We start from the raw sequence: 20,357 nt of genomic DNA on the forward strand, positions 1-20,357 counted from the left end.
ATCACCATTCAAAATTGAACATTGAAGGGGAAAAGTGAGGTTGTTTTAACTGGTGACATTTTAATATAATGGGCTCAACTGTTGATAGCTGAAGTCGAATATTAGGATCATCAACTAGACAGCTTTAGTATTTAGTACTAGTGGTACCCGCACGGCTTTGCCCGTAATAGAAAAATTAAAAGGTCTTTTGGTTCGCCTGTATATTTACAAATAATGTATGGTGAATTTTCTTGCCAATTGGCTTGTACCCATGTTACGGTTCCACGTTAGGATAATTTCGTGTCTCGCCAATTGGCTAGTGCCCATGTTACGGTTCCACGTTATGATAATTTCGTAATTTACTCGTCCATCTTATGATAGTTTCGTTCTTAAAATTGGAATAGAAAAAGAACCACATCGAATTTTCAAAAAATCGCTTTGAGTTGCACACCCTCATGCTACAAGCTATAACTTTGTGCCAAATTTCATGAAAATCGGCCGAACGGTCTAGGCGTTATGCGCGTCACAGAGATCCAGACATCCTCTGGACATCCAGACAGAGAGACTTTTAGCTTTATTATTAGTAAAGATAAAGATTGGTGGCTGCATAGGTTAAAAATCTGAATTTGCATTGGTAAGTTGTTGCAATTGGAAGAATACGCTTTGCTTTTTCAATGATTGGTACTTTTTGTTTTCCAACCAAAGCCAAAAAGGGGGTTAAGGTAAGAACATATTGACAAAAATTTAAATCTTAGGAGCCAGGTAAAATTTTTAGGCTCCAGATAATTTATTTTTTCAGGAGTTTGCAGGAAAATTCAGTAAAACATGGTTTTTAAAAAATTATTGTTTGGAAAGAATTAGTCAAGGTATTTCTATTTTAGTCACACTTGTCGGGCCCTCAAGGTAAAGTATCCTTGCAGGTAGATTTCAAAGTGCAGTTTGAAGTTACGTCAATCAATATTTACATGAAACAGCACGGTTTTGTAGAAGCAGATAACCCTTCAACCACCTACTCCTGATCTTGCCACACTGTACCTTGAGATGTCGGGGAGTAGGTCTCGAAAGAAAACTCCTCACTTCGAAGGTGAAAATAAGGTTTCAAATGCAAAATTTAAGTATAATTTCACGTTTTTTAAGTTTTCTTCTTCGCCAGTTTTCCGAAAACCACCTACTTTGGCCCGACAGAGCACAGTTTGGGAAGCCCTGCCTTATAGTGTAGTATAGTGTTTTGGTAGGTTCCAGAATAGTTTCTGATTCAGTGGCATAGCCATGGGAGGATAGGGGGTCAACCCCCCCCCCCCATGAGCCCCAAAAAATCATTTTTCAGTCGAACCTGAAGGGTTCTGTTTATGAGCTAAAAGGTTTTTATTTAATATAATAGCTTTTATGACGGTAAACAGCTTATGTCTCTTCCTGTTTTGCGCAACATTTTTTCTCTTGGAGACAGGGCTTTCTTTCTTATGACAGCAGTATTGATCAAGGTATTTTCAAAGAAGAAATTTGTTTATAATGTCCTTTGTTGTTTAATTGACAAAGAGTAATATATATATATATATACAGTCGGACCTCCATATATCGAAGAAGCAAATCGATATATAGAAATTTCGATACATAGAAACAACCTGTTTTTATCATAAAAAATCTCCTAAAACATTAAAATTAAAGCTAATTTTCTTGTATGAAACCCAATTTCTAATTTATTTGAGCACCGGATTAAACGAAAGTTAAGAATTAAAAAAATAACAGAAATTACACCTTTGCGCCATTATACATCTTCATTCTTCGGCAATTCAACTTGATCCGCAACCTGAGGTATTTTCGTTTTGACAATGTAATCGACAAAAAAGTAAAAAACCAATCTACTTAACCTGAATGATTTTTAGCTAAAAGACTAATAAAAATGATAATCAAACTTGAAACTGATTTTACAGTGTTACTGGTTACAACTTGAAATGAACTTGACGGAATTTAAGAACTCCAGAACGGAACAACGACCTTTCTTCACACCCCTGAACCCCAGATTCCTTATGAGTTTCATAGCAACCTTAGTGAGAAAATTTTTCTCCCTAACCTTCTTTTTTCATGAGACAAACAGTCTAAAGTGGAAAAAAAAATCTACGAATGTCTCAAGAAAAATTTCGATATATAGAGATTTTTTCGATATATAGAAACAAATTTTCTATGTAATGAACATGGAAATGTGCTAGGATTTCGATATATAGAAAATTTCGATATATGGAAGTTCGATATATGGAGGTCCGACTGTATATATATATATGTATATTAGGGTGTCCCAAGATATAATGGCGAAAAAAAAATTTGTGAAATCGAATACGCATACCCTCCAAATTTTTTTCATTTTACCTCAGAAACATGAGAAAAAAGTTTCATTGCAATAAAATAACGGGAACCCGTGCCGACTTGAGATCAAAGTTAGACCTGAAATCCTGTACGGCGACTACAGTGGAAAGATTGCTAACTGCATGATTAATTACTACACGCGAAATCAATTTATTTAAAGTAGATATTTACAACAATATTAGACTAAAAGAAACATTACTGCACATATTTTTAATTCACTGTTAGCTTTTTGCAGTCAGGATAGAGCTTCCGCTGCTCTTGAACGCAACGTAACACAGATTGTTTTTGTTCCTCATTAGCTGTTGGCAAACCATGAAAGTCCTGCATCATTTTTACAGCTCTTTCAGCTGCATCGTTTACTGCTCTAAGCATTGAGACAGTCTTTTTCACATCAAGGAATGACATATTATTGACCATACCATAAAAGCTGGATGAATTTTTGTAGAACAGCTTTTGAGATAATTGGGTCCACATTTTCGTACACTTTTATCAAAAAGCACAAATCTTTGTTGGGTGCTTTGACTGCCAAAATGCATTGAAGTCATGGTTTCACGTATATTGTCACTACAAACAAGCAGACATCAAACAATGTTTCATTTTCCTTCGTATTTAATTTTAGTTGTGAACTAAATAAAATAGTAATAGTTTTAGGGAGTAAATCGCTCGAGCCATCCATCGAGCTTTGTGCATGGCTCTCGGAGGTCTTATTTTAAATTCATTTTCTGTATCTCCACCTAAAAATATATGGTAGACAATTTTATCAACTCTTGATAGTCATATTACTAAGTTTAGCACTGTAAAAGTCAAGTAAATTTTCCAAGTTAGGGTATAGTTCGGAACAACTCCGCAGCTCCTCCATAGCACTGTATTTTAGTGGGATAGATCAGTTCATATATATGACGGCAGCAAGCAAAGGAAAGCATTTCTCTATCAAATTTTTGCTCAAGAATAGCGCAAGAACCACTTAAAGGTTCTGTTCTGGAAGCTATAGTATCACAACAGAGAGTTTTAACTTTGTCTTCGAGATTCCAATCTAAAACTGCCTTTCAAACAGCCTCGTTTGTTCTTTTCCTGTGGAATTATCCAGTTTAGACTCAGCAATGATTTGTTCCGTCACATCCATATAAAATAACTATAGATAAGCGATCTTCTTTTGATTTTTGAGCACTCAAAACATGCAACAGTTTCATATCCCAAGGTAAATTCACAACAGAAGGTACCTCGTACTGAAAACCAATTTTTCTTCTTTCCTCGTGCTCCTTCCGCTTTTCAGATCGAATTCTTTGAATTGAAGATTTACCTATGGGACATTCATCAATGTTACACCCAAGTGCGTCAATAGTAGCTTCAAGAATAAACACATAATCTCGTATACTTGGACACCTGTCCAATGCAGCAACTGACTTTAGAGTAATAAAATCGCTCCTCATTACATATTTACTTGTTCCAAGTTCTGATAATACTTGTTCCAGATTCTTATATACTTGTTCCAGGTTATGATAAACTTGTTCCAGGTACTGATTTATATGTTTCAGGGAAATTTTCTGAATTAATATTTTCACTAGAGCTCGAAAAGGAATCTTCTTGTACATGCTCATACAATTCCGCGGATGTTGAAGTGGAATCGTATTTAATGCGCCTGTTTTCTTCTTTGACAGCTCAAAGTCGAGCCCTTTCCTTGGCAATTCCACTGCCATGTTTCGTTCCTTATGGAAGGACTATACTGCGCTCGCTGATCGGAATGTATTCGTACTGACATGTTTGACCGTTTGCAAATTGCTAGGGATAAGTCCCCCCCCCCTCCCCCAACATATGTTTTTCTGTTTTCATTTGTTTTCTGTGCACTATTTACAGTTGTTTTGAGCTTCGCAAAGTATCGTGTCGCCAGCGTTCGCTTGCTTATGAAAATACACGTGCTATTTACACGTTTAGACCTTTAGGCGCAAGTCGGCACGGGTTACCCTGCTTCAAATTGCATGAAACTTTTTTTACAACGGTTTTGATATAAAAGGAAAAAAATAAGAGGGTATGCGTTTAAAAAAAACGACTTTCATTTTTTTGGGACACCCTAATGTATATATATATATATATATATATGTATATCTATGTGTGTGTATATATATATGTGTGTGTGTGTGTGTATATAAACTTGTGGGCATGGCTTTACTTTAAACTTCAGAAAAAATTACCTCCCCCCCCCTCCCCAAGGATTTTTTCTCGCTATGCCACTGTTCTGATTCATAACATTGTGAACAGAACCAAGCACGGATCCAAAGGGGGGGGGGGTTGCAATGGGGGCAATTGCCCCTCCCTGGAAAAATCAGGGGTGCCAGTAGGGAGGGGGTGCCGAAGGCGCCCCCAGCTTACAACCTAAACACTCAGAAAAATTTACTAAAAAATGTTAATAAAAAACACTGTTCACAAAAACAGAACCAAAAAAAAGCCTGTGATAACTCCCTCTTTCCCCTATAATAGTACAAATGTATGATGCAAATGTAGATTTGTATACGAATAATTAAATACCAAAAAGAAGGAACGAAAGACGGTTGGAAGATTTGTTTGTCTCATTTACCAGTTCTCAACCTCTGTGAAGTAGGGGTCTTCCCTGCCCCTCTAAGGGACGTAATATCCGCAACTTATGAGCTTTCTTTCTAAATGTGGTAGGAAAATTTTGGAATTGGGTACAAAAGAAAGAAAGACATTTGGAAAATTAATTTGGTTCATTTACCAGTTCTCAATGTGTGGGGGAGTAGGGCATGTCCCCCAGTTCAAAAGTTAATACGATGTGGATAACAAGAAAATGTGATTTTTTCTCTTTATGAATTTATTTGGCAGTGGGAGGGCAGGTCGGGGGAAAGCCTAAATTGGAAAAAAATCCCCCCCCCAGCCGAATCCTGGATCAGCTTTGTGAGTCACACATGCAGGGGTGGTATGGTGCAAACTGTGACATTGAATTTCTTTTTTCTTTTTGGTGTTTTAGGAGGGGTTTTTTTTTTTGGAGAAACCCTCCCAGGAGTGTGTGGGGTGGGGGGTCTGTATGGTATTTGGGGATCGGGGTGCGCAATTGCTCTTGGAGTTAGGGTCGTTCCATGTCAAATCAACCACAAAAATGGGATTTTAACACCCACCGTCTCAGAATTTTATCAAACTTGGTATACTTCATCCCTTTATGGTTACAAGCAACCCCCTAAATTTTTTTCTTTCAGTATCAATGCGTTTTAATTTTACACCTTTTGAAATTTGGCGATTTTACATTTTTTGTCATTTTCAAGACACTCAAACTGAGATGTTGTTGTTTACGAAAAAAATTATTTCTTGGTAACTAATGCTATAATCTTTTTGAAAATTTTTACCCAAAATAGAAAGACTTTGAAGATGTTGATAAAAAATATTTCAATAATCTTAGCTTGCACAAAATTTTTTAAAAAAATTAGAAAATTGAAAATTTTGAATTTTTTTTTTTTTTAAAGACGTCGGCAAAAAACTGAATTTTAACAAAAGGGTCAGCTTTAAAAATCATGATTTTTTAAAAAAATGATCATGAATATGTACTCTAACTTATTCAATGAAAAACATTAGGGGACTTTAAGGGATTCTGTCCCCCCCCCCCATTCTGGAAAAAAAGCATAAAACATCATACAATCTCAAATTCCATATTCTTAAAAACAGAATTGTCAACAATTATGACAAAAATTCAAACATAATGTGTTGAATATGGAACTCAAATAAAAAAAAATATATACTTAAGCTTCTATTTTATTTGAAATAGTTTAAAATTTGTCAAATCAACCACAAAAATGAGATTTCAACACCTACCATCTAGATTTTGATAAAACTTGGTATACTTCCTTATTTTGTGGTTAAAAACAACCCCTTAGTTTCTTTTGTTTCAATCTCAATGTATTTTAATTTTATAGACTTTTGAAATTTTTCAAATTTGCATTTTTTTGTCATTTTCAAAGACACTAACTGAGCTGATGTTATTGGGGGGGGGGGGGGGGGGAATGCTTCTCAGCAACTAATGATATTACCTTCTTGAAAATTTTCATAAAAAATGTTAAGAGTTTGAATATTTTTATAAAAAATATTATAATAATCTTAGTTGATACAAAGAATTTTTTCAAAATCAGAAAGTTAAACATTTTGATTTTTTTTTTTTTTTTTTTTGGTCAAAAAAACCATTGTTGAAATTCTAAATTTTTAACATCAGGGTCAGTTTTAAAAATCATGATTTAAAGAAAAAATGATCATGAGTATGTGTTTTAACTTTTCTTACGAAAAAAGTTATGGGTCTTTTAGGGATTCTGTCCCCTCTCCCCTAGAAACAACGAAAGCATCATAGAGAAAAGTTTTTCCATGTCTTTGAAACAAGAGTTCCCAGCAATTATTTAAAAAATTTAAATATAAAGTGTGTTAAATATTGAACTCAAACATATAAATTTAATATTCAAGCTATTTTTTTATTGGAAATAGTTAAAAATTATTACAATTATTATATTAAATATAGACATTCTGAAAATAAGATATCATGAAATTCAAAAGTTGCAGACAACAATATCTGCATATGGATTACTGCATTTTAGTCCAGACAAAGTTAAAACAAAAGTAAAGTCTTAACACCAATTCATAATTATGCAGTTACTAGTACTTTCAGGATCCACCCTCCCCCCTCCCTCTTACGTTTGAGAAAAATTGCTATCGTGGAACTGCTTTTCCATTATAGTTTTACTGTACAATGACAAATTCATCCTTTTAATTTCTTGAAATTACATTTAACACCCCTTAAAAGTTAATGGCCTGATTTTTTAGTAATAATATGACTAAATAAAGTAAATTACCTTTCCCCCTCCCCCTCAAAGCAAATAAAGAAATAAATTAGTATTTATGCACCTCTCATATTCAATGGATTTTTATATTTTTTAATGACAATTGGAAAACAAATTATTATTTGCATGGAAATTTTTTTTTTGTCCAGATTCCCCCCCTCCCAGCTTAGTGACATAACTCGCATTTTTTCCTCAATTTACTGGGGTTCCAAAATTTTGTATCACTTATGCTTATTAATGCCTAACATTCACATTATGAAAATTAATTCCAGTAAATGAATTTTCTATTATTTTTATTTTCTTTCTTTTTGAAAACAATAATAGATTTGAATATCTTGTGAGGAATGAGTGGTTGCTGACTCCCCTGGATAAAAGATATAATTCTCAGAAAGAACTTTTCTAAAATTTTGAGAAAAGGTCAATATGAAAGAATGAATTGAACTAGAATAACAATTAGATGTTGACTTATAGGAGTTCTAGCAAAATGTGTGTCAAGTTAGGAAGGTCATTGAAGTTAGCATTGGGCAGACCCTAAGAAAAATAAATGTCGAGTTACCTGGATTATCAGTGTGTCCAGTTACTGAAGTTTCACTGTATTTAAACTGGAATTATACATAATGTTTATAAATCATTTGTAGAAAATAAAAAGTGGCTTAAAAGAACACACTGCTCTTGATAAAACTAATACAGCAGTTGAAAGAGGGATCAAGAAAAAGAAAGTGTATTTTAAATAAAAAAGTAGTTACCAATCTCACAGTCATAATATAAACAACTAACTATAAACGTAAACCATACAGCTTGCTGATAAGCTGTCATCTAATACCAGCTGTTCCTTTTTGGGGGCTAGTAAAGCAACCAAAGTTAGGGAGGTGACAGGCAAATATATTAAAAAGAAAACAAAACATCTAAAAAAATTACTAGTGAAGTGTAAAATAAAATTACCTGTCATTTGTACAAATGTCAGGTTATTAAGATCCATTTATGATCATAGAAACACTCAAGATAACAAAACACACTTTTAGAGTCAAATGAGATTGTTGCAAAGCCTTAATTATAAACATTTTGGGCAATGGTAACCATTTTAAACTCATACCCAATAAATTGCTATGTTAAACCAAATCCAAGTTTCAGTTTGATATTGCATTCGATTAATGAATCAAGTCAAAAGCTCTAAGCTGGTATTTATAGGATTTTTAATACTTTGTATAAAATGCCTAATTATAAATTAGAATTAGATAAAAAGTTTTAATTTCTATGTTGCCCTAAGTTTAACAATTTTTACTATGCATAAATTGTTGTAGGAAAATTTCGAATTTTGCGATATCTTATTTTTATTGTTTATTATTAATTAATTTAATTATTTACAATTCAAAAAAATCTTGAGTGTTTAAATGTTTACATTTAAGTTCAAACACCAATGTATTTCAATATCTAAATTTTCTTTAATGCAATTATTAACTTAGCTTGTAATATTCTGATCAACTTTTTTTCATTTATCAAAATAAGGGGCAGGGGGGCAGAATCCCTCAAAGTCCCCTAAAGATTTTCATTTTATATGTTAGCACACATGTTAATGATCATTTAAAAAAATATATAAACTATTTTATTTTAGACCCTCATGCCAAAATTTTAAAACTTTGACTATCATTTTTTTATTGAAAAAATTTAAAATTTTTCAGTTTGTTAATTTTTTTTAATTGCTGAATATAAATTTAGATTTTTGACATATTTTTTTCTGAAATACTTGAAATCTTAATATTTAATACAAAAATTTTCAAAATTTTTTTATCTTTAGTTATTGAGAAATATTTTTTTTTTTTTTGCAAACAGCTGCTGTTCATTCTCACAGAACTGAAAATGACAACTAACGCAAAATCGCAAAACTTTGAAGGGCGAAAAATTAAAAACTATTTTTAATAGAGAAGAAATACTTTAGGAAGTTACTTAGGACTATGAAAAGCAGAAGTATACAAAGTTTCATTGGAATCTGAGATGGTGGGTGTTGGGGTGTGGTTGAACTGACATGGAATGACCAGTTAGTCACTCCTGCCATATGCCAGAAGGCTGTAGGTAGGGCACTACTGCTTTAATGTAACGAGTTGTATAATAATGATTCCACGCAGGGTTCAGTTTCAAAACCTAAATTCTCAATTTAGCAAATGAAACTCCCAATTTTACTGATGATTGAAAAATAAAATATGCATAGATACAAATCTATATATGGTGAAAAGTAAAAATAGACATAACAGTAAAGTGCCACATAAAAAATAATTGCAATACTTACCCCAACTTTTTCCAATTGTCAGTCAAACTTTTCTGAACAGAAGTTTTGATCATGCATCAATGGAAGAGGCTTCACCACAGCCAACTTTCTAAACAGGCAGTAGGCCCTTGAAAAAAAAAATTGTTATATATAGTGACATCTTTTTCATATTATTTAATAATATTTACTTCTTGCATCTTATGGAAAGGAAGCATGACAGTAAATTAGTTGGAAATAATGCTTGGGAAGATGAAAAACTGGTGTTGATTGAAGGCAAGCAGAAGATGTTTGAAGATCAAGGTTGGGGTTTGGAACTCTGTAGTTGGTTTTGGATAGGACAAGTGGTTTTTATCACTGAAAACAGTCCGAAATCAAGGCTGTTGGATTTAAGCCGGCTCAAAAAAGCTGGCTTTTATTGGCCTCTTTTAGAAAGCCCGACTCTTTTAAGAATTGTTTGTTAACAATGTTATTTAAATTTAATTAAAATGAAAACTATTATATTTGTATGCAATTACTACTGTGAACAAATTTTATAAAATAAAACAAAAATTAGGACAGGTAGTAGTTAGATAACATTGTGCAGTGCAAAACTAGAAATCTTCTATTTTTCACACCTACATTCAAGTACATAACTTTGTGGCATTCCAAACTCCACTTCCATTATTATAAATGTGTCAAGAAACAATTCTTCAAATGTACTTCTTTACTACAAGAGTCATTTGAGCAAAATATTTTAATAAAATTGTCAAGAAAAGGCATGTTTTGATCACCTTGTTAGCTTTTGACTTATGTCACCAGGGGTCTGTCCAGGATTTTTCACAGGGTCCGTTTTTTGTGAAAAATCAAATAATTTTGTGAAAAATGAATTAATTTTGTGAAAAATCAAAAAATTTCGCAAAAAAAAAAGTGTTAAAACGAAATTTTAGAATTTAGAGATGGCACAAACTGCATCAATTAAACTTAGAGCTGAGTGTTTTCCTCTTCTATGACGAGAAAATCATTCTGGATTTTTTTTCTGATATTTGGCGGGGGGGGGGGGGGGCATCGCTCATTCAAGTATCAATATTTATCTACAATTCTGCATTATGTTAAATTATACTAGATATATTTCTGTACAGTATTTAAAATAATAGTAACAAAAATATAAATAAATAAAACAAAATTCAGAATAGAGTTCGGCATTCAACTTTTTGACCCAAGACACTCTTAAAAAGCACAGAATTTCGTTTAAAACTTATAAATTCCGTGATTTTAACAAAAATAAAAAGATATTTCAATTGTTTACCTCTTAACAAAGCGTAATAATCATCAAAAGTTCGAAAAATCGGATTCCCATAGCGGATGCAAAGAGATCGCAATTCTCAAAGTGAAGGCATCAAAAGTATAAAAACGGCTTGTAAAAGAAATATTTTCGATAAAATTATTTTAAAATTTCATTTTAGAGTCCTATGATAACATATCATTAATATCTGTGGACACAGTTGACCCCCCTCCCCCCCCCCAAAAAAAAATAATAAAATAAAATAAACCATCTATTCAGCATTTTTATTTTTGACTCATTACAGAAAATGGAATTTTGCTTTAAAAACTTGAAATGAGAGTTAAATAAAGATTTTTTCCATTTATTTGAATCCTAATAAAGCGAAGTTAGCTTGAAAAAAGAACAAAATATGATTCTCATATCGGATGTTAAAAGATTGCATTTTTCAAAATGTAGACATCTAAAGAAAAAAAACGGTAATTAAAAGAGTTTATTTAAAGTTAATCATCCTTGTTAGCATCGAAAAATCAAAACCCATATAATTTTCTCCCAAAGTAACAATCAAACATCGCACCGCACCGTAAAAACGCAAATATTGACAAGCCGACAAAATGATGAGAATATTTTCTAATCAAGTCATTATAAAGGTGCAACGCCAGACACTAAGTGGTGATAGTTTTGAAGTTGGTAACCCTATCTGAAGCGATCATATTTTTTCCTCACCCTTACTATCCCTTTGCAGTTCTAAGTTCATTTCGCAGATATATATATTATTATTGTTTATTAAATCATGAGCGGAGAAAAGTGCTTACCAATGCCTTTTCAAAAAAGTTTACAACAACACCGCTGCTAATTAGCTGTGATAAAACAAACAACCATTATATTTATTTGGCAGTAGCAATTATTTATCGCTTGCAGGAGCATCGCAAGAGTGCCGATTTTTTCTTTTTTTCAAAATTAGCCGATTTTGTATAAGCTGATCCCTCTAATTTGACTTAAAAAAAGGTTCCAAAAATTATCGGTTTATACACAGAAATATGCGTTTTTTTGCTTTCAGATTTGCTCTTTCAATAAACAATTTGTGACAGATCCGATCTTGTTTATCAGAATTTTGTGAAGGGTCCGTTTTGTTTGATCGGGATTTTGTGAAAGGTCCGCTTTGTTTGATCGGGATTTTGTGAAAGGTCCGTTTTGGTTGATCGGATTTTTGTGAAGGGTCCGTTAACGGACCCAAATATCCCCTGGCCAGACCCCTGGTCACATACAGGGTGTCTCAAAAGGTCGTCGCCAAACTGAGCGTGAAAGTCTCATACCTTGAGAAACAAGATTTACATTAGAACTTATATCTGAAAACGTGAACAATGACCGCTAGAGAGCAATGTTCGCAAGCTGATGGGAGAGTGGAAGCCACCAGTCAAAAGGCCACCAAGATCTCCTGACCTGACTCCTCTGGATTTTTACCTGTAGGGATACATGAAGTCCATGATACACCAGATTCCCGCAACATCGGAAATGGATCTTGTAATCAGGATCAAAGAAGCGGTAGAACTTATCGTATTCTGTGACACCTGCTCATTTTGAACGGCTCTGTGAAGCCATGTGTCCACGTTGTGATGCTTGCATTGTTGTGAATTGAAGGAATAGGAATTGCGAACATTTTTAGATTGGCACATTCAGTGTAGGCATGGGCGGATTTATGGGGGGGCAGAGGGGGGCAATGCCTCTGCCCCCCCCCCCATAAGCTCTGGGAGGACTTTATGTAGTAACAACACATCTTCCAAAATTTTTTTAAAAACCATTATTTTTTTTATTTTTTTAATAGTTTAGAAGGGCATGGGTGGATTTATAGGAGGGGGGCATAGAAGGCAATCCCCCCCCCCAGTTTTGGGAGGACTTCATATAGTAACAACACATCTTCCAAAATCTTAAAACAAAAATTTTTTTTTTTTGAATAGTTCAATGAAAATAAGAGATTAGCGACTGTCCTTTTCTGATGGGAGAAAAGAAAAAAAAGAACATTAAATACAAATAGTACAGCTGTCACTGGAATGTTGAAAATATGTCTAAATTCACTATTTGACTGAAAACCATTTGGACAAGTATATAAATGGAAATATAGGCTAAACGAGTTATGCATTCAGCTGCAACACTTATAATAATTGACGATTATTTTTACAAATTAGAACCTAAAACAAAGGGAACCCCCCTCCCCCATTTGTGCTAACAGAACGATCTACTCGTTATAATTTGTTTTCTTTCTTTTTAGAATGTTTATTTTCAATTTGCGTGATTTCAAAAACTAGATATTTTGTGTTGTTACTAGAGATGAAAACAGTCGGAAAAAAACGGATAATTTTCGAAAAAAAAACGGAAAAAAACTGTTTTTTTCCGAAGGAGTAAATTTCCGCTTCGGAAAAATTAAAAAAAAAAATGAATTTTTTCCACTTTTCAGGGCTTTAACTGAAATTTTCAGCAAAAAGTGATTAAAAATTTTTCCCATTTAAATTTTGATGCAATCTCCCCCCCCCCCCCCAGTTCTATGTTAAGCAAGTTTTTGTATGATAATATAATTTGCATATAGATCAAAAAACGTTTAATAATACTTTTCGCAAAAAAGCTTACACCAATAATCTTAGTGAAGAATTTATTTTCCTTCTTCATGAAACAAATAAGCGTAACATGAACCACAAAACTATGTTTCTGCTGACTGTGGGAATCAAATGTACAGGATGCGGCAAAAAAAAGGGGGGGGGGGCAAGCAATTTTCCATGAAACTTTATTGAAAATAAATATATTAACAAAACATAAAAAATAAAAATATGAGTAGACCTTTAGCAATCAGTAAATTCAATTGGATTCAAACTAGCAACCTTTTGCAGTAATACAGAGATGCAATTGCTTATTGAATTTTTCATTCAAGGGCCACAAGTCCTTTAATCAATTCCATTCCCTATAAAGCAATTGGTTTAGAGAGTTCAAACTTACGTGTAGTTTAGGATAGACCTTCGACTCCTAAATAGGCCATACAGTGTAATAAATAGGATTGAGGTCTAGCGAATAGAGCGTCCACTCGAAAGATAATATCATGTCAAAAAAAAATGTGCCTTGCACCACTCTTGTCTTTTTTGCTCATATGAATCGGTGTGGAGGTCAAGGAAAATGTCCAGTTTACATTGCTGAAATGTTCTTAAGCCCACAGAATTACAATAACTTCTAAATTGTCCTTCTGGTTCACTTTTTGATTCATTTTACGGCCCTCATCTACAAAAAACTAGAGATTTTTTTTTGCTTGTGCTGATTCCATCACAGATCAAGCCTGACTTCGGGTTTTGGCGATATTTAACATTTTTTAAGGTGCTTGGCTACAGACCAATTCTTATTGTTCTGGGGGATATGAGGTGGTTGAATACTATCTCTTTCAGCGTTGCAGCCCATCTCAAACGTTTTTGACATCTTTGGAGTCATACAAATGCCTGAACTTTTTGGAACTCGTAAAACTTCTGTTTGAGCGGCCTTAGTCGCACTTATTGGTCACAAATTCCCATCTTACGAACGACTGCTCTCGTGGAAACCCAAGGATTTCATTGAACTCACTTTTGGATGACCTGACGATTAACTCAAATGTTCATTGTTCGTTTTGTCAACTTTCCGGACATCGACGATCATTTCCAAGCTACTCGAAATGACATACCATTTCAAATACTGTTTACCGGGGCACAACAAGCAAATGAACTGTCGTTCTACTTGGGTAAACAACTTAAAATAGCAGGTATTTTATTTAAAATTGTAAGGAAATATATTGTAAACTATTTTCTAATAAAGTGAGAGACAAAAATAAATTAGGCACTAATTAAAATGAAATTACCTTTCTTCCATTCGATGATACAATTTTCGTCCGATATCTTTTTTACCGCACCCTGTATATTGCCGTGATAAGCAAAAAAGTGGAATTTGAAGTTGGGCTCAAGCTGAGATATTGTGTTTTAAAGTTTGGCCATTTTATTACTCTTCCATTTTATTTGATTCAGATTTCATTTTTTAAAAAAGTTCTTGATCAAATGACCCTGTTCTCTGCTTCGTATTTTACATTTTATTTATTTTGTAAAATACGAAACGTAACATATTTTACGAAACGTAAAATACAGAGAACAACTTGGTTCTAATAACTCAGTTTTGTTCAAAAGTGCTGGTATGGCTACTTTAACTACCGTGCTTAGCACGGACATGTGAATAAACCGAAACTCCAGTTTAAGTTTTGGTTCAGCTTAAGAAAAATCAATTTAGTTTTGATTTGGACTTAGACTGGGTTGAAAAAATCAAAACTCTATAGCTTTTATTTTCAGACAGTATTTCAGTCATTGCATTATTTTTCTTTCAAAAAAAAAAAAAAAAAATCGTGTCTGAAAGTCGAACATTTCAATTAATATTTCAAGTTTCAAAAGGAATCTAAAATATAAAATGTAATTTTTATGATTAGACACACACTACCCAATATTAATGGTTGAATGACGAGTGGACTTATTTCTGGTGTTTGACTATGAAAGCTCTCAGTTATAAAACAAAAAGGTTTTTTTTTTCTAATTAATCTTGCCTTTATATGTATTTCTGTCAAGCAGAAAAAGAAGATGTGTGGATAACATATATGTTTTAATGCTTAACCCATTATATGTTCCAAGAAACACAGAGCTATTAAGAAACCCTTATTTTATTCATAAAGAAATCAAAATTTCCAATTTTTCCCGAAAAGAAACGATTTTTTTCCACTACATCAAAATTTCCGGAAATTTTACATCTCTAGTTGTTACAGACGAAAGATTTTGAAGAACTTTCTGGATTCACACGTTCAGATTGGTAAAATTGTAAAAATTCTTTAACCGTAAAAACTGATGAATTTTTGTAAAAATTACAAAAATCTGCATGTGAGAGTGAATTGCATACAGGGTCGGATTTGCTTATAAGATAAACAAGCTATAGCTTAAAGCCACTACTTTGAAGTGGGCCCGTAACTCGCAAAAAGGTTCACGATTCGCTCCTTAAAAAATGGAAAGTGCTTGAAAAAACTAATTTCATTTTCAAGAGCTTGAAAGCATTGAATATTTGGAAACGTGTGGCTACAACCCTTAAATTTTAAAATTTCTAACGGAGGAATGCCAAAATATGTCAAATTCAGCTCCTTGCTACATCCTGAATAAAAAAAAGCAAATATCATGGTTCTTACGTTTGTAACATATTACTTGAAATAAATTTTTCTGACTCACGTGTTTCATATCTTGCTATTTATTTAATCCCGAATGCAGTATTTTGGAAATTCTTTTGTATGGATTGCTTCTATCTTGCTTCTTCTGCACATTGTTAATAATGATACACTACCTCCATTCCTTTTAGTTTTCTGCGCTGCTTATAATTTAAAAAAAGGTTATTGTAATGAGAATAATATAGTTTATTTTTTCTTTTAAACTTAAAATAGCCGTTTTTTTTACAGAGTTTAAACAATACTGTACAATTGTATAATCTAGTACTCAATTTCAGAGACTGGAAAGTGCAAATGAGGTGCCTTAAATTATTAAATGTTATAAAATCCTTGAAAAGAATTGGTGCAGTATAACCAACTAGGGCTCTTGTGCCAAAACACCCAATCTAACCAACCAAACCTTGAAAATAATTACACAAGTCTTTGAAACTCCTAAACAAAGTGTGCTTCAATTTTATTTCTTATCAAGAGTATAAATTATGAATTGTTCAAATAAGTGTAGTATGTTACTCTAATGTTACTTATTTTCTAAATCTGTACACCATTTCTTTTAAAGTATTAACTTATACATCACAAAGCACATTCAAATCATAAAACTTTTTTTAAAAAATTATCTGTCTATTTTTTCCCAAGATTTTTGTCTATCCAATTAACCCTTATATGGCTTTAAAATGTAGAATTTTATATCCATTTTACAAAATTTCCGCCGGGGGAGAAACCCCCGGATCCCTTAAAATTGGAGATATTCTATATCCCACTTAAAAGGGAGCCCTACGTCACTTCCTTTATACCAGTCACCCCTCTTAAGGTCAATTCAAAAAGGACAGCATTGAACGCACACATTAATGAAAATGACACACAAAAAAAGTAAAGCATGGCCTTATGGATCACAGGAAAACAAACCAAAACATGGGGGGGGGGGGCATTAAAAAATGTTGCTCAAAAAAGATCCTGCCCCCCCCCCCCCAGAAACTCAGTCCTAAATCCGCCTATGAGTGTAGGGTGGTTAAAAAAATTTTTTTTTCTCAGCTAAAGTTCAGGACAGCCCCCATTTTTTACACTTACTAATAGTATTATGCTGTAAAAATTTTAGCTTTTTACTCAAATTTTAAGAGGGTGCTCGATGACCTTTTAATTTAACATTTTAGCCATATTATATAAAAAATGCTACAGGTTTGGGATACTTAGTTTCCGCAGCTTTTTTTTTTGGTATTTATTTTAATGCAATGTATATGGGAGATTCTACAAATACGGGAAACTTTCTAATATGTAGATTTCAAAAAAAATAATTTAACGAAATAAATCTGAGAAAAATTAGGAAAGTAGTATAGGTTGCGTAATTAAAATAAAATATCAGCAGAGCTTAATTGTTTGTATTTTACTGTATTTTTGCATTATTATTTTTTTGGAGGCATGTGAATGACACAATGGGTACATTAATGAAATTTCTTAACCTATAAACTGTTAGACATGCTTTTTAAATATTGTACTGTCATAATTAAGTACATAATAATGGGTTGGAACTAATGAAATTGACAAAAAAGGTAAATTTAATAATGTACTGTAAAAGAAAGAAATAAAGAAAGAGTAGGCAAATTAATCAATATATTTAAGAAACATTATATTGACCAAAGTGCAGCAATGCAGCTACAGTTTCTGATGCCCAGGGCGGTTTCTCCTTGCCGCCCTTTCATTTAGACATATCTAATACATTAAACTATCAAAACTTATTAACTTAAAATTGAAAACTTTATTTAAGGGAGAAGGGAAACTAATTTAGTCTTAATTCTGTCTTCATCAACCAAAAAAAGGATGAAGGGGTGTCAGGCGCCTCTATTCCGTAGAAGTATTCTAAATTTACATCGAAAATCGCAGCAAAAAGTAACATTTGTTGGGAAGGGGGAGGGATTCTCTCCCTAATCTTCATCAAAACTGAAGTCAGTTTTAGCCTTTGTTGACATTAGTAACTCGGATTCTTTTACAGAAATCTTTCCAAAACTTAAGTTTCAAAAATGCAATTTAAATCGATCTTAGAGAACGTTAAGGAAATGAGGAAGGTTCAGGGGTTTACTACGAAAATTTAGAAGCGCAGTTTAATCATTTCAAAACCTTAGCTTTAGAAGAGTTTTTCTTTCTCTTTGCCTCCAGTTATTGACAAAAAGAATGTTTTCCTTATTTTTTTTTTCCACAAGCAAAATCGCCGCCCCCAAAAGTATACCCCCCGGGCGAACTGCCCGTCTGCCCCACTCTAGCTACGCCACTGCCAAAGTGACTTCAGAAAATGTTTAAATTTGTTTTTGCATGTCTTAAAATCAAAAAAAAATTTTTTTTTCTGGTAAATGTTTTTTATGTACATTTCTATCTTGGGAAAGTTAGTTGCCAGGAAAACCAATTCAGACAAGATAATCAAAAAAAGTTTTTTTTAATCATTTTTAATTAAATTGCAGTTAATTTCTATTTATTGCATAATATAAACAAGTAAAATACATAAAACTTCAGAAAATATTAAGCACGGAGGAAAATCAACCGATAAAGACAGAAAAATGCTTGCATTATGAAAGTGCAGGATATACCTTCAGAGGGTTAATAATAAAATACCAGTCATAATACAGTAAAATCCCTCTAATGCGGACACTAACGAGACAAAGTTTTTGGTCTACAGTAGAGGGGTGTCTGCAGGACAGGGGTTTAATAATCTTATTTGTCTTGGAACTGGGGTCCACATAAGAGGGGTGTCCATCAGGATGGGTTTTACTGTATCAATTTTTCTATGAATGTTATTTTCTATTTTTATAAGGTTAACAGGGGTCTGGCCAGAGGATATTTGGGTCCGTTAACGGACCCTTCACAAAAATCCGATCAACCAAAACGGACCTTTCACAAAATCCCGATCAAACAAAACGGACCTTTCACAAAATCCCGATCAAACAAAACGGACCCTTCACAAAATTCTGATAAACAAGATCGGATCTGTCACAAATTGTTTATTGAAAGAGCAAATCTGAAAGCAAAATAACGCATCTTTCTGTGTATAAACCGATAATTTTTGGAACCTTTTTTAAATTATATTAGAGGAATCAGCTTATACAAAATCGGCTAATTTTGAAAAAAAAAAAAATCTGCACTCTTGCGATGCTCCGGCAAGGGATAAGTAATTGCTACTGCCAAATAAATATAATGGTTGTTTGTTTTATCACAGCTAATTAGCAGCGGTGTTGTAAACTTTTCTGAAAAGGCATTGGTAAGCACTTTTCTCGGCTCATGATTTAATAAACAATAATAATATATATCTGCGAAATGAACTTAAAACTGCAAAGGGATAGTAAGGGTGGGGAAAAAAATGTGATCGCTTCAGATAGGGTTACTAACTTCAAAATTATCGCCATTTAGCGTCTGGCGTTAAACCTTTATAATGACTTGATTAGAAAATATTCTCATCATTTTACCAGCTTGTCAATATTTGCGTTTCTATGGTGCGGTGCGATGTTCAACTGTTATTTTGGGAGAAAATTATATGGGTTTGATTTTTCGATGCTAACAAGGATGATTAACTTTAAATAAACTGTTTTATTTGCCTTTTTTTTTCTTTAGATGTCTACATTTTTAAAAATACAATCTTTTAACGTCCAATATAAGAATCATATTTTGTTCATTTTTCAAGCTAACTTCGTTTTATTAGGATTCAAATAAATGAAAAGTCTCTTTATTTCTGTTAGAACTCTCATTTCAAGTTTTTAAAGCAAAATTCCATTTTCTGTTATGAGTCAAAAATTAAAATGCTGAATAGATGGTTTATTTTATTTTATTTTTTGGGTCAACTGTGTCCACAGATATTAATGATATGTTTATCATAGGACTCTAAAATGCAATTTTAAAATAATTTTATCAAAAACATTTCTTTTACAAGCCGTTTTTATACTTTTGATGCCTTCACTTTGAGAATTGCGATCTCTTTGCATCCGCTATGAGAATCCGATTTTACGAAATTTTGATGATTATTACGCTTTGTTAAGAGGTAAACAATTGAAATATCTTTTTATTTTTGTTAAAATCACGGAATTTATAAGTTTTAAACGAAATTCTGTGTTTTTTAAGAGTGTCTTGGGTCAAAAAATTGAATGCTGAACCCTATTCTGAATTTTATTTTATTTATTCATGTTTTTGTTACAATTATTTTAAGTACTGTACAGAAATATATCTAGTATAAATTAACATAATGTAGAATGGTAGATAAATATTGATACTTGAAACAGCGATGCCCCCCCCCCCCCCCCCAAATATCAGAAAAAAAAATCCAGAATGATTTTCTCGACGTAGAAGAGGAAAACAAAGAGTGTTTTCCTCTAAAACACTTAAACTTAAAGTTAAGTTTAATTGATGCCGTTTGTGCCATCTCTAAATTCTAAAATTTTGTTT

This window comes from Uloborus diversus, unplaced genomic scaffold (genome assembly GCF_026930045.1).
Source record: "Uloborus diversus isolate 005 unplaced genomic scaffold, Udiv.v.3.1 scaffold_14, whole genome shotgun sequence".
In the NCBI taxonomy this organism is placed as follows: Eukaryota; Metazoa; Arthropoda; class Arachnida; order Araneae; family Uloboridae; genus Uloborus; species Uloborus diversus.